Source organism: Podarcis raffonei, chromosome 3, assembly GCF_027172205.1.
Source record: "Podarcis raffonei isolate rPodRaf1 chromosome 3, rPodRaf1.pri, whole genome shotgun sequence".
Lineage (NCBI taxonomy): Eukaryota > Metazoa > Chordata > Lepidosauria > Squamata > Lacertidae > Podarcis > Podarcis raffonei.
Genome location: NC_070604.1, coordinates 108,498,738 through 108,513,570, shown reverse-complemented (window position 1 = coordinate 108,513,570; position 14,833 = coordinate 108,498,738). Strand labels below are relative to the sequence as shown.

Sequence of the window (14,833 nt, the reverse complement as noted above, 5' to 3'; positions counted from 1 at the left end):
GTCACCTGACACTGTCACTTAGAGAACACTTGTAATCAATGGGAATAGGGCAGATATAGTACAGACAATGTAGACTTCAAAGGAGATACAGCTGCTTTATGAAATAAGCCCCAAGCGCCAAATGATGCGTAAGAGGAGCCACAAAATGATTAATGGATACAAATGGGAGAGGCTCTAGGAAATTAATTGTAGAATTAAGGCCAGAATATGTTTTGTGATTAATGACTTCGGGTTTGTGAAGCACGTTGCACAGAGAAAACACTGTAGAAATTGCCGCAGCTGCCAGATTGCAGTTATTACCGGGGTTGAGAGTCATTTTGGCCTGCAATTCAAAGTGCCATTGCCTACTAGTTTGGGGGCAATCACCACGAAAAGGACAACCCAAAATGGGGCAGACTGGGAGCCATGCCTGAGACTTCCATTCTTGCCCCTCTGTATTCATTTAAGGACAAATGGAAATTGAACCAAATAGGCCACATTTGTGGGGCTTTCATGGGGTCCCTACTTTCAGATGGAATTCAGCTAGCACCCTCAGCTTGTGGAATTACAGTTGATTTTGTTTGTTGCTCTTTATTCAACAAACCTTCTTTGCCCTCCCAAAACTGGACTTTTGCAATAAGGAAAGTGACAGGAAAATTCACTGGGAAATGTGGGTAAGAAAGACCCTGGAGAGTATGCCACAACTGCAGCTAGAATTTTGTTAGCTAAGAATTGGAAGTCCAACAGTGGAGGAATGGCAAATGAAGATGATGGACTTTTCGGAGCTAGCCGACCTGACTGGAAGAGTCTGCGACCAGAAAGAGGAGGAGTACCAGGAGGAATGGATGAAATTCAAAGACTATTTAGTTAAATATGTTAAGATAACTTAATTGGAAAAACTTGCAAATACCAGATAGGCTTAGGATTTAAATATGTGATGTTAGAGAATAATATGTTTAAAGCCAAATTGAAAACAAAGAAAGATGTTAAGTGATTAAGTTAATTTTATGAGAAAATTTGTTTTGGAAAACTGTTACAATGATATACACTTAAATTCAGCCAGGAGGATTTGAGTAACAATGTTACTAAGATTGGATCAAGTACAGTTAAGATGTATGTATGTTTGTTTGTTTGTTTGTTTGTTTGTTTGTTTGTTTTTGGAAAACCAATAAAAAAATTTGAGGGGGGGGAGAAAGACCCTGGAAAGCCACTGCCAGTCATTGTAGAGAACAATGAGCAAGATGGACCAACGGTCAGCCTGGATATCAGCCTGGACTCTCAGTTGGTTAGAGCATGGTTAATGCTAAGGAGATAATGCTAAGGTTGCAGGTTCAATCCCCACATGGTGGGTTGCGTGGGGGTTGGGCTAGAAGATCCTTGGGGTCCCTTCCAACTCTACAATTCCATGATTCTATGATTTGATTCTATGACTCCGTATAAGGCAGCTTCCTATTTTTTTTATGTCTAACCTCCCTGTATACCAATCAGAATGAATGCTCCATAAATTGCTGACACCGTCTAACCTCCCTGGTAAATGAATCAGGACAAATGCTTGATAAACAGGTCACCTGGAAGCAGCGTTGGTTCAATTTCCCATTCATCCCAAAACGAATGCACGCTCCATGGGCTCACAAGCCTAGAAGCCAACACAGACTGGTGTTTTCTCACACAGCCTGTTACAGGAGGAGACGGCAGTGAGAACCATCACTCAGAAAGACAAAAATTGGAGGGTGCTATTTCATCATCATACACAGCAATTGCTACAATCCCCCTTTGAAAATATCACCCCCCACCTTCAAGCCTTTCTCTCTCACACACAAACCACTTCCTCACTTCCCCTAACAAATTGGCATTCTGCAGGTGCTACCTGTAGAAGTGTTATCACGGTGTTGATGAGCTGTTGAAGGAAGGTGGGGACTCTGCTATCAATTTCCCCACAACAGTTCTGTTCCGTTGGGCAAGGAGGAGGAAGGTGGCCCCTGGATTGACTCAGGTTTATCAACTTGGTCAGTGGTTTGTTCGGATGGAACTTTGGAGGTATGAATTTGGGAAAAGATGATGATCATTATCAATTAATCACTGTCCTTGACTGTACTATAAGGCATTTTAATACATAAAAGAATCTGGGCTGTGAATTATACACTATCCCTTTTAAGCACATTCAAAGCATATTCTTTCCCTCAAGGAATTCTGGGAATTGTAGTTTACCCCTCCTAGAGTTACAATTCACAGCAACCCTTAACAAACTACAATGCCCAGAATTCTTTGATGAGGAGAATGTGCTTTGAAGGCATGGTTTGTACACAGCAAGGAATTAAGAAACACGCAGAATTAAATGCTGCCGATGTGGTAATTACAGAGTGCATACTTTGCTTGCAGAAAATCCATGGTCTCTCCAGTAGCACACTAGGCAAGACCTCTGACTGAGATCTTGGAGAGTTGTCATCAGCCAAGGATAGATGGAACAATAGTATGTCTCAGTATAAGGTGGCATAAAATGTTCATACATCAAGATAACTTTAAGATGCTTCTAGAACCATTAATGTGTGTGGTTGAAATGATTGTTGTCTTTAAGATCTGTGCCATTTTATCCTGCATGTGACCTTCTCTGTCAGATTAAGACAAATATACCTTTGTAACCTCAAAATCCCCTCTCTACGACTGGCGAAAGCAGAACCAAATGTACAGAGAAAGTCGAGCTATGTTTCATTTGCCCAAAGCATGCACATCACAGAAACCAGCCATTTTTGGTATACAACTTGTATACCAGACTGGCGTAAAATTATTTGATTTTATTCTGTTGTGCTTTGTTTGCTTTTGCCCTGTGTGAGGAAAGTACGGCAGGCGGGGTTTTTTTTAATAAATAGGCCACTGTTCCCAATGTAGTGCACACAACTGAATTAGCTGTCACAACTCTGGCTGATTAAAATCAGCTCTCATATATCCAGATCCTTGTAAGTATTGACTTTTCCATTGATTTGTGTCTGCGCTGAGAATAAAGCGCTGGTACCAATCTGTAGAAATGCTCAACCTTCTGTGTTGGGATCTGTTTATACATTCAGCAGGATCAAGTGAGAAAACAGATTTTCTTGGACTCCTCTACTTCAGGCAGTTGGGAGGTTGCAAGTTTGAATGCTTGTGTGTGTGTGTGTGTGAGAGAGAGAGAGAGAGAGAAAGAGAGAGAGGGAGGGAGAAAACATTCATTGGTTGTCAGCTTGGTCCCAATGAGTACAAGATGCTGGACTAGATAGGATGTTGGCCTGAATTTTATTTAAAAGCATAGCATGTACTCAGACTGTATGTTTCAGTGGTCTGCTTTACTTGACAGTGACCGTCAGTACAATGGTACCTCGGGTTACAGACGCTTCAGGTTACAGACTCCACTAACCCAGAAATAGTACCGCAGGTTAAGAACTTTGCTTCAGGATGAGAACAGAAATCTTGCTCCGGCGAAGCGGCAGCAGCGGGAGGCCCCATTAGCCAAAGTGGTGCTTCAGGTTAAGAACAGTTTTAGGTTAAGAACAGACCTCCAGAACAAATTAAGTTCTTAACCCGAGGTACCACTGCATGTAGAAAAGAATAAGCTTGCAAGGTAAAAAGCTGGTACATTCGATCCATGGGACAATCTGTACAGCGGTTGCGGAGCCAAGGACTGAAATCTCATTAAGTGTGACTTCTAAACAGGTGGACATGAACAGTTGTATGTCTTATCACTAAGAGGGAAGGCAACTGCTCGGCCTTGGATACAAGCTTATTGAGTCCCAGGCTTCAATTTAGCAGGACCCTGAGATGATACAGCAAAAGGGCACACTTGAAGTATGCTTGTCATGAGATGCGGAGCTGACCGCTGAGAAAAATTTACGTGACTCAAGTTTCACTCCATTTGTTTTTGCGGAATCCGCTGGTGCTTTTTGTGTGTTTCAGTGACAGCAAACGACATCGAGCTTTTGCACTCTGAAAGGCAACTGTGACTTAGGTGCATAGCACAGGGCGTGACGACCATAATAGCGTGGAACACTGTGCATTATAAAGCCACATTTCTCAAATTAGCCAGGGGGGAAGTCTAAGCATAGGGACAAACAGGGATGGCTATTACATGTAGCTGAACGTATACATGGCTATACAAGGGATACCCACTCTGTCTGCTCAGTGCTGCTGTCTAGACTCTCTACTAATGTTATGTACTGAGTTGAATAGGATCCAAAAGGCAGCAGTCTGATTGGTCCTAGAACAATAGGATTCAGAATGCAGCAGTCTGATTGGTCCTAGAACAAAGGATTCAGAATGCAGCAGTCTGATTGGTCCACAGGAGCCACCCAATCCTGCTCCAGGTGGAAGTGAATCCGCAACCTGATTGGCCTACAGGAGAATACCGGAATTAGCCAATCACGTGGGGCCCATTGTGTAAATAATGTATATAAAGCAGACATTCTGGGGGAACTTCCATTCCTCCTCACCACTATGAGCTGAATAAAGAGCATGAAATCCACACTGGACTCCAAGTATATTTCAACTAAATTATAGGTTCACAGCCCAAGGGCCTGACTGAGTGAGCGAGCTGCTCTAATGTCCCCAGTGGTGCTTTGCAGACAAAGCTAAGTTTCTAGACCGCTATTGGGTTAGCTGCTGTGATGTCACAGAGGAGCCTAGACCTAGGAAGTGAAATACGAGGATAAACTGAGAGGGAATGTCTTGGCATTGGAATTTCAAGTCCACCAGCTAATTTTAGTGCCAATAAACCCCTTCACCTTTGCCTGTATGATGTAGGCTTCCAGAGGACACCTCAGTGGTGCAAATCAACTGAAGGGAGTATACGGTGCCCAGAATGCGACCTCATAATGCACCATGCCAAATTCCAGTAATGTATATAGGAGTGACAGAGGTTCCTCAAATGCTCTGAGAGGGGCCAGGGCAGGCTATGAAGCTTTCAAAGTGGGTATTGCCTCTCCATTTCACAGCTTCTCATTCCCTTCCCTCCCCACTAATCCCAGAAGTGCTTACATAGGATGCCTGGGATAGCCCCCCTTGTGAACCTGGCTAGGTTGCTTGAATCCTGGGGGTGGGGAGATAGGGGGACCAGTAATGAAATCCACACGTTCTTCCCCGATTCCTCCTTACTTTTTATCAAATCACCCACCCACCCCCTGAACCCTCCTTAAAGTAGCTAAGGGACAGAAGCTTACAAAGAACGGCATACAAACCCCGTCTCTCCCGTCATGAAAGGAATCAGAAGGAATATTGTTCGCTGTGAACTGTTTCCAAAATCTTTTCTTGACAGAACATACATGAGTTGAGCGGGAAGACGACTCATGGCAGCGTGAGACACCCACTGCAGGTAGCTTATTTTGGATGTCATGGATTATTGGCAAATGCCTGGTTATTTAAGTTATTGTTATTTTAATTTTATTTCCAGGGTCAGGGGAGAGAGTTGCTTGTGGGGTTTTCTGCCTCAAATTCCAAAATACCTTTATCAACTTTCGGTACTATGCGTCTTGATTTGGTGTGTTCTTTTGCCATTTACTCATCTGTAGACCTCGGGGAGAAAATGTCTTGCAGAGGCCCTAACCATAACCAAATTTACATGTGTGTGTGTGTGTGTGTGTGTGTGTGTGTGTGTGTGTGTGAAGTCATTTGCCCACATTCTTCTCTCCCTACCTTGTCTGCCCCTCCATCCCTGTGTTGTTTCTGCACTATGTCACATCCACAGCATACATTTAAAGGACATTTATATCACTTTAACAGTCAGGGCTTCTGCCCAAAGAATCATGGGAACTGTAGTTTACCCCCTCAGAGAGCTATAATTCCCAGCACGCTTAACAGACTACATTCCCCAGGATTCTTTGAGGGAAGCCATGTGCTTTCAATGTAGTGCTGTGGATGTGACCTTAGAGACTATAAGCTCCATGGCAGCTGGGCCCTATCTGTTTAACTCCATGTTGCCATGCCAACTGAGGCCCAGCATGAGCACCAAGCACCCAAGGGGCAACTGTCGAAGCTCAAAAGGACCGCAGGGACCACTGGCATTGGCACTTGTTTTGGGTTCCCTACATCAGGCAGCTGGGAGTTGCCATTTGAATTTCTGCATTGCTTTGTGGACATTGTGGAAATGAAAATGGTGGCTCCTGAATCAAAGTGTCACCGCCACCACCACTGCCTATAGGAGGCCCACTGATATGTGAGGAAGGCCATCAATAGTAACAGTAGTTGTTGTTGTCATAGTAAATATGTAGTTCATCAGAGCCAAATATTGAGTTTACCTTGGTGTGGTTTTATTGATTTAGTTTACTTAGGGTTGCCATATTTCAAAAAGTGAAAATCTGGACACAAAAGTTGTTGAGAGCTCTTTTTTTGGGCACATTTTTGGGCTTTTTTTTGGAAATCCGCCAAAATCTACACTTTCGATATAGGTTGCCATACATCCAGATTTTCCCAGACACTGTTTCTGACGGCCGAATCCAAACTATGTCCAGGAAATTCCAGGCATGTGGCAGCCCTAGTTTACCGCCCTTTATCTGTAGATCTCCGGGAAGTTCACAACATTACTAGGAGCCACTACAAACAGTCCAAATGAGACCTCTCCTCTCTTCCAATGCACCCTTTATCAAAACAGAGACATTTACTGACAAGTGCCCAAGTCGTGGAACAGCTTTGGGGCCCAAATGCAAGGGAAACCCCAACAAAAGACTTAACTGGGACAAATTCAGCAAAATCTCTACAAAATCTCTAAGAAAAGAAAAGAGCAGCTGAAATCCCTCCCTCAGTCACCCAAAGGGAGGGAGAACTTCAGACTACAGAGATAGCACCTGTTAACTAACGCACCATGCTCAATACATTGACACCCATAAATGCCATGCGCTTCTCCTCCAGGTACAATTAGGTGTGAGAAATTAAGCTTCCTACTCACCCCCAGCTGCCCCAGAACAAACAGAGCCTAGTTTAAACATTCAGTTTTGATGCTGGAAGAATTATCTTTGGAAAGAGTACAAATAGTCTGACAGACAGACAGACAGACAGACAGACAGACAGACATCAGTTCCTTCCCCACCCTAAGTGCGTTGAGCAGTGCAGCTGCTCCTTCTAGACTGTATCCCCGCAACCAAAATATAAAATAAAATAAATGTAGCAGTGCTCTTGGTAATAAGTAACAGTGAAATGTTCTGATTGGTGATCTAGTGTAAGCTTGGGGGAATGTATCCCAGTGGGAGACCTTGTCAAGTCTGTACGTCTCTGATACCCTTCATTAGTGACCTCGAAGGGGAGCCAGCCTCATGCCAATGGAATTCACAGTGACACTGAGACTCTGTGACAGCGTTCATATGGAAATCCAGAGGGGAAAGAGGCCAGTTGGGTTCTTAAGGCGGTGTTTTTCCAGGGTAGACCACCGCTTGAAATAATGGAGCCATATTTACTGCAAGCCTTCAGGCCAAGACGTCAGGAAAAGCAGGGGGTGGTGCAGAAGTGGCCTTGTTGGGGAAAATAATAATTTCATAAACCTGCATTTTGATCATTCTGTTTTCTTTTGAGTCTATGGCCTAGCTGAACTGAAAGGGCCTGTACCTGCCGTTTTGCAGCACAGAACTAGCTGCTTTTAGGTACTGTACATAGTGAATGTCTATTCCAGAATGCTGAAAAAAATAATCCGTTAGACTCTGTGAGGTTGCCATTGTATGCATGAAAAGAGAATCAGCTAGGCGTGGCAATTGTGATTCATCTTGAATTGTTTTGTAGACTGATGAAATAGGACATTAGAAGGCATTTAATGAGCATTTGAGGGTTAACTGCGATAGATTTTGCTAAGTGTTCAATCAATCAATCAGTCAATCTTCTTTATTGGCATAGTAAGAGTACGTCGTATACATGGATTGGAACACATAGTAGGAGGTAAGACTGTCCAGACGTCGGGAGATACAAAGGTGATTCTTACGACCTATGGAGGACGTAATTTCATGGCGTCACTCAAAAATATTGCCACATTCTCCACAATGTCATCCTTACCATTATGCAACAGGTAGGTCACCCTGGAAGAATCAGTGCCATAGATCCCCTCCTCATTCAGTAAGGGTAGCCCAAATACTTAAAATATATACCGTATTTTTTGCTCTATAAGACTCACTTTTTGCCTCCTAAAAAGTAAGGGGAAATGTGTGTGCGTCTTATGGAGCGAATGCAGGCTGCGCAGCTGTCCCAGAAGCCAGAACAGCAAGAGGGATTGCTGCTTTCGCTGCGCAGCGATCCTTTCTTGCTGTTCTGGCTTCTGAGACTCAGAATATTTTTTTTCTTGTTTTCCGCCTCCAAAAACTAGGTGCGTCTTGTGGTCTGGTGCGTCTTATAGAGCAAAAAATACGGTATTTGCATTAAATGGGCAATGAAATTAAACGTGATGGATTTGACCTGTTTTGTGCCATCTTAAATCAAGGGTGGAAAATATTTGGCCCTCCAGATGTTGCTACATGAAAACATTCATCCTTCTTGACCACTGACCGTGCTTACTGGGGCTGATGGGAATTGGGAGTCCAACAGCATCTGGAGGGCACCATCTTCCCCACCCCATATTAAATCAAACTTTACATTTTTACATTTCATCCAAGCAAAGTCATCCTAACAAGGGGAGGTCTTCTGCCTAGCTTTGGTGGAGAAACCCTTTTGCTTGGATTTGTGTGTCTACCCCCCCCCACACTCCCTAGAGCAAGAGTTCAAAGGGTCAGGCCACTTCTGTGTGCACAAAGGCATTGCTGAGATTTTCAAAGCAGAAGCCAGCGATCAGTGTTCATTTTCTCTTGTTTTCATGCAGCTGTCTCTCAGGAATGCAATCTTTTGCAGTGGAATTTGGCATCCCTGAGATCCAGAAGAGAGGAAACCAGCAAGTATTTCTGCCAGATGGGCTGGAATGCACAGGGGGTGGGGGAGAAACTAAGTCTGTTTAAACAGAAATATAGGTCTGTATCACTTAAACATGGAACTGGATTCTTAAATCATTATTGCAAGATGAAACGGTCAGTGCAAAAGCAAACTGAAGACCAGCCCAGACATGATGGGGTCATCATTCAAATCACCCCTATAAAGTGTGGTATCTTAGAATAAAAACACAAAGAGGACGTGCTGAACCCTTTCCCTTTGGATCATAGCAGTTGGTTGCTCCAGCAAATTTACTTTATTCCTAGCACTAGTACTAGAAGTGACCTGAAAACATAATAAAACAGCCTACCCAGGGCTTGTAAAGACATTAGTCTTTTGGGGCCTGGGCAGAGCTTGTCTGAGGCCTGGGGTAGGACTCTTGTTAGAATAAAGTTAAAAACACAAACAAAAAAGCAGCTGGCCCCTGAGCAGCTTAGCCCCATAAAGGCCTGAGGCAAGTGTGACTCACTGCCTCCCCTTCTCATGGACCAATTTGCAAATACCTGTGTACATTCCCACAGTGGACTTCCAGTTCCCAGAATTCTGAGAGGTAAGGAAGTACAAACCAAGTAGTGTGGACAACGACACAGTACAAATACATCCCATCAAGGACGGCCCAATAGTGCAGATGGGAAACCATTGAGATAACAGTTCAATTAGAAGTACTCATGCATGGGCAAAAGCAAGCTCAGGAAAAACAACCCATGTGCATATTAACTCTCTGATGTGTACACAGTCTAAAAGCGGATGATGTTGTCGTGTTTCTCCATTAGTTGCGCACTGAGAACAAAAATGTCAAGAAATGTGCGTTCCACATTGTGCTTCACAATTCAAATAAAAAAGTGGCACGTGCTGAGACAAGGCCTACTGCAGAGACTGGGGAGTTCAGCTGTTTGTCAGGGACCAAAAATGTCAATACTTCCAGTTTAAGGGAGCCCAAAGGTTCCTCAAATCTTACAGCTTAGGTGCATTTTGCAAGCGAAAGCAAAAATGCAGGTACATAGTTATGGAGGTGCATGTGTCTGGGCCTATGATTTTGTTGCTGATAGTATTTAAATTGTTATTTTTAAGTACCTAAACACTGCTTTTTATATTAAATTAAATGGAAGGCAATCCCTTCCCATTGGCATACAATCTATGTGAATGCAGATTCATCGCTGGGTGTCAGCGATCTACAACATGCACTGCAAAGTTAGTAATCCTAGTCTGCACACTTGAATCTCAGAGATTTCTCTCCCTATCTATAAAGTCCAAAGGTCACTGGGAAGAGAAGAAGAAAAGTTCTGATCAAAGTCTTATACGAAAGCTTGTTATCTGCTGGCCAGTCAGCTGGGACTGATTATGTCATGAACAACAACACAAGGACCAAGGACTGGGAACACAGGGCAGCCTTAAGACTTGAGGGTGTGATACGAAGAGCAAAGTCAGGTGCTGGACTTTCCTTCGCTGAAAGTTGTTATATAGAGATTGTATCTCAATCTGTCCCAGAGTTCCCTGGAAAGAGGGCTGACTGTTAAACCACTCTGAAAATTGTATCTCTGTGAGGGGAGCTACAGACCTCGCAAGAACTCTCAGCACCCTTAACAAAGTATAAGCTCCCATAATTCTTCAGGGGAAGCCATGACTGCTGAAAGTGGTATCGTAGTGCTTTATAGGAAGAGTAGCAGGCTTCCAGGTGTGCAGCCCAGCAGGTTGGGGGAAAGGCATGGAAAAGGAGGTGAGCCAAAGGGCTAAATGAGAGAAGAAGAATCCTGGCATGCAGCCTCTCAATGCATCAAGGAATATAAAGGGAGGCTTATCAATCTCTGGACTGCCACCAGAAAACAACTCAGCCCCGACTTGGTTCTTCAAGGGCAGCGATTTGCAAAAAGCTTTTCACAGTGATGGGGGCAGGGGGGGATTTGCTAAAAACATAGAAGCTGGGCCCCGTAAAAAAAGAGGTTGGCAACCCTAGTTGTGAATGACACAGGGAAATTCAGCAGGCCTCACACTTGCAAGCTCTAAAACTACCTATAAAAGTAGGCAGGGCCTGTTCTTGTAGCTCTGCAGCCAGCAGAAACTGGAAAGACTAAAGCACCGTCTTCCCCTCAAAGTCTCTTTCCCCAGTGGCCAAAAAGCAACAACAAAAAACAGACACTGGGGAATGGATGGATTGCATCACATGGTCATTCAAACAGCAGCACTGCTATTAAGTAAATTCGCTTCCAGCAACCTAACTAGGCAACGGGAATTGCATTACACAATCATTTCATAACAGGGCATGCTTAAGAGTTCTCCGTGTGCACCACTGTCTTCAATTAGAAAATCTAAACTGGTATTCGCCCCCCTCGTGCAAACTGACTGTGTTTCGAAAAATTACCTTTGCTTGGGCAACGGTACTTGCTGCAGTTATTGTAGGAGCAGCAAGCAAGCAGAATCCAGGAAAGAAAATAAACATTGGACTTAGACAGGAGGAGGAAACAGAAAAGTAATTAAACATTTGCATTACTAGGCCTCTGCAAATGCTGCTACAGGGACGTGCCCCAAGCACTGTGTATAAAACAGGCAAATATCCAAATGATTCTCTGCCCAAGTAGGCAAATAAACTGAGAGAGAAGATAGAAAACTCTCCAAATGGTTTGTAGTCAGAAGAAGCAAATTTTTAGATCCTGGGGTTTGCACATTAATATCCTATATACTCTCCCTTTCCTTTCCAGCAGATCACGAGGTAAACCAAAGCACTGCAGATTTTTTCTTACATTTATTCTGCTTTTGCCTTGCTCAGCTGTATCCTTGAACTGTGCTAATTCCTATTGAACGCAACTGGGCTTTTGACACAAAGGTTAAGGCTGCATATAGTCTCCCAAGTACAAACCATTGTTTTACATTTCTGCGCATGTATTCTCCCCGACTTCCACTGTACTTTCTCCCAAGTAAGTGCATGCAGGATTGTAGCTTAATTTGCTTCTGAAACCCTAAACGCAGAGTGTGACTTACCTCCTGGCTATCAAATGGTAAGAGCAACCACTTAGCAGCCTGTCAGGACTCAAGCCTACTTACTGTGGGATCACTCTGAACCTGTGGGACCTTAGTGGTATCAGGCAGGGATGCCACCTGCACACCAGAGATGGGGATCATGTGGCCATCCAGATGTTGCTGAATGACTTCCCCATCACCCCAACATCTGGAGAGCCACTGATCCCTGTTGTACACCCTTTTCGGTCAAAAGAGTGAATTGCAGGAGAAACCTGCAAATAATTATCTTGAACAGTATTCGGATATAGTAGGAAAAAACTAAAAGTAAATGCTCTTTTTCCTGAAGAAGCTAGTGATAAGGCCAGTTCCTTATTAAAGCTTTCGCTTGAATCTTGTATAGCAGAAAAGACAAGACAGCTGGCTTGCAGCTGATTTCTGCTGCAGAGAGTTCCTTTTCTTCATGCTTTGGCAGGAGGAGCAGGCTCTGACTCAGTCGTCCACCATGAGCGGTGATGTCATTGCTCATAAGGAACACCTGTTCCACGTGTGCTGCACTCAAGACACAGGCCTAGCATTTATAAGAAGGGCAGATGCTCTGATCTGTCTTTCACACATGTAATCTAGGCAGAGGACCCTGCTGCGCATGGAAAACGATAAAATCGTGCAAAGGAGGATGGGTAAAGGAGCAGAATGATTCGGTGTTCTGAATTCAGCACAAGTCCCGCTGGAGAGGCAGCCTTTACTCCCAGGTGGCCAATTCACTCCTGACCTTAAGGCATTATCTTCTTTTTTTGACTGCAAATGGCTATACACATTTTGATTTGTGCTGCTATTATGCATTCTCTCTTATCCACAAATTCCCAGTTTGTCTAGCAACTTAAAATTTTTACACCACCGAGCCAGCTGTGGCTGTAATATATTGGATGTTGCAGCCCCTTGCCGTCATTTTGGAAGCAGATCAGTTTCCCCAAGGATGCAGCAACGAGGCAAAAATGCAGCTTCTGCCAGAGATTAAAGCAGCTTAATTCACACAGAGAAACAAAACTAGGTTTTTAGGTTATCATCCTCAATGACAAAGAGGGAGTCACTAGGACTCCTTGGATCATTGTTAGCAGAGAGGCACTCTCACAACGGAAGCAAAAATGCTTTTTTCCTCTGCGAAAATGACTGGGAGAGCACAAGATTTGTCAATACAATTCTGATGCAATGCATGGGCTAGTTTTGGAATGTAAGATGGTGTACAAAGGACAGCCTCACATCTGTTGCTCCACACACTCTTGCCTCTGACACCCCCCTCCCCACAATGCAGCCCTCAAACTGAAAAAGGTCCCTCCCTGCTTTAAGGGGATGTAGTATGCTTGCATGTACTGTTTATGCAGAGACACATTGTGCCCTTCTGCAAGAGCCCTGCGTGGGCCAGGCTGCCAAGCACCAGTGCTCAGAAACTGCTGGTTTGGTCACATCATTGCAACAGTGTCCCTTCTGGCATAGCAAGGCAACCGTTCACCTGGAGATGAGTGAGTAAAGAAAGGAAATCGGGAGTAGAACGGGGATGCGAAAGAGCCATGATCAGAGGTTCAAGGACATATTCCAGCCAGGCAAAGACACTTGGGTTGTAGACTGGAAGAGTGTCAAGGGCCCAGGTGGAAAGGTTTGGAGGGCCACATTCATTCTCTGGACCTGAGATTCCCCAGCTGCAGGGTAGAAGCCAAACCTGCTGCCTGCTTAAGATGAACGCAGCCATTTTAAAAAGGGGCGGCTCCTTTCTACAAGGCCCCATCCTGGGTTCCTTTCGTTGGGCATACTAGACGTGCTTAGACATTTGGCTGAATACACGAAAGCTGAAAGCAGGGGTGCACAAGAGAGCCCTGTCCTCAGTGTCTCAGCATGCATTGCACCACCCGCCCCCAACCCTGGACCGTCCCTGTGTTCGCTTGAACATAAAACCCTACATGCATTTGGGAATCTCGATAAAGCAAGAGTCCCTTTCATTTCACAGAGAAGTCTTGTGCTCAAGTGAACACAAAGAGGCCTTCCCCATGCAATGAACAGATTGGAGGTGGCTGGGGTGACTCACATCAGGACAGTTTTGTTTGCCCCACTCCCATGTGCCCCTGAAGCTGCCTACTGCAATTGCTGCAATGAATGTTGAGAACTGGCTTTTATAGGTAGTCGTGGGAAACATGAAACAAGAACCGTATTCCATCTTTGGTGGACATGTTCAACAACTCAGGGGTTTGGGCAGGCAGTTTGGGTTCATTTCAAATGTTACAGCCCAGATTGTAATACTGCTGGCCTTCTATCTGTTCCAGGGGGGCAGAAAGGGGAAATTATTCATAAGGAACTTGGGCAGAGATAGCAGGCAACTAGAAGGCTGCAGACTTTACAATTAAGGACTGTATCACCAGGGTTTGGCAACTAGCCTTGGATTTAAAAAAAACTTACCTGGCATTGCAGTGCTACATGAACAGTGACTAAGGGCCAATTTGTGGCTAAGTGGCTGCCTATCATCATATACACAGGCAAAAAGGATCTCTAAAATTGTTTCTACCACACAATGACTTTTGGGACTAGTTTATGCCTGCAAGCTAGATAAAGGCAGACTTGACTTCTGGAATGATTGACCTCAATTCTGGGAGGAAGAGGAGAATTGACCCAGTACTTCAAAGTTCATTTTAATTGCTGGGGGTTATATGCATAACAGTGTCAACATATTTTTAAATAAGAACCATGGCCATTTAATGCAAACAATCATGTACGCACCTGACACCTGCACTCTACAGCTGTGCCAGTTTCCTCTGCAGATTGCTGCTGCTGCACCAGTGGCACCTGCATTCTGGTGCTACAAAATACCCTTGTATGTAGACAAATTCACGGGGGCAAAGTCTATTGGTAGCATTTTGACCTGAGCTCAGAAATAAGACCCAGTGGATATATTTTAGTACCGGTGAGGTACTGTTCTCAGAGCCTGATGCAAGTTGACCCTCAAGGACTTGTCTTCTGA

General features: G+C 44.2%; 1 long non-coding RNA gene across 1 annotated transcript in view; it reads left to right on the top strand.

The window, feature by feature from the left end:
- The window catches only part of LOC128411314 (uncharacterized), a 32,030-nt gene extending 22,776 nt beyond the window's left edge, over positions 1–9,254 (top strand). The window contains exons 2-3 of the long non-coding RNA XR_008329754.1: positions 5,258–5,314; positions 8,771–9,254. This is a non-coding gene — a long non-coding RNA (uncharacterized LOC128411314). The remainder of the gene's footprint in view (positions 1–5,257; positions 5,315–8,770) is intronic.
- Positions 9,255–14,833: the final 5,579 nt, after the last annotated feature.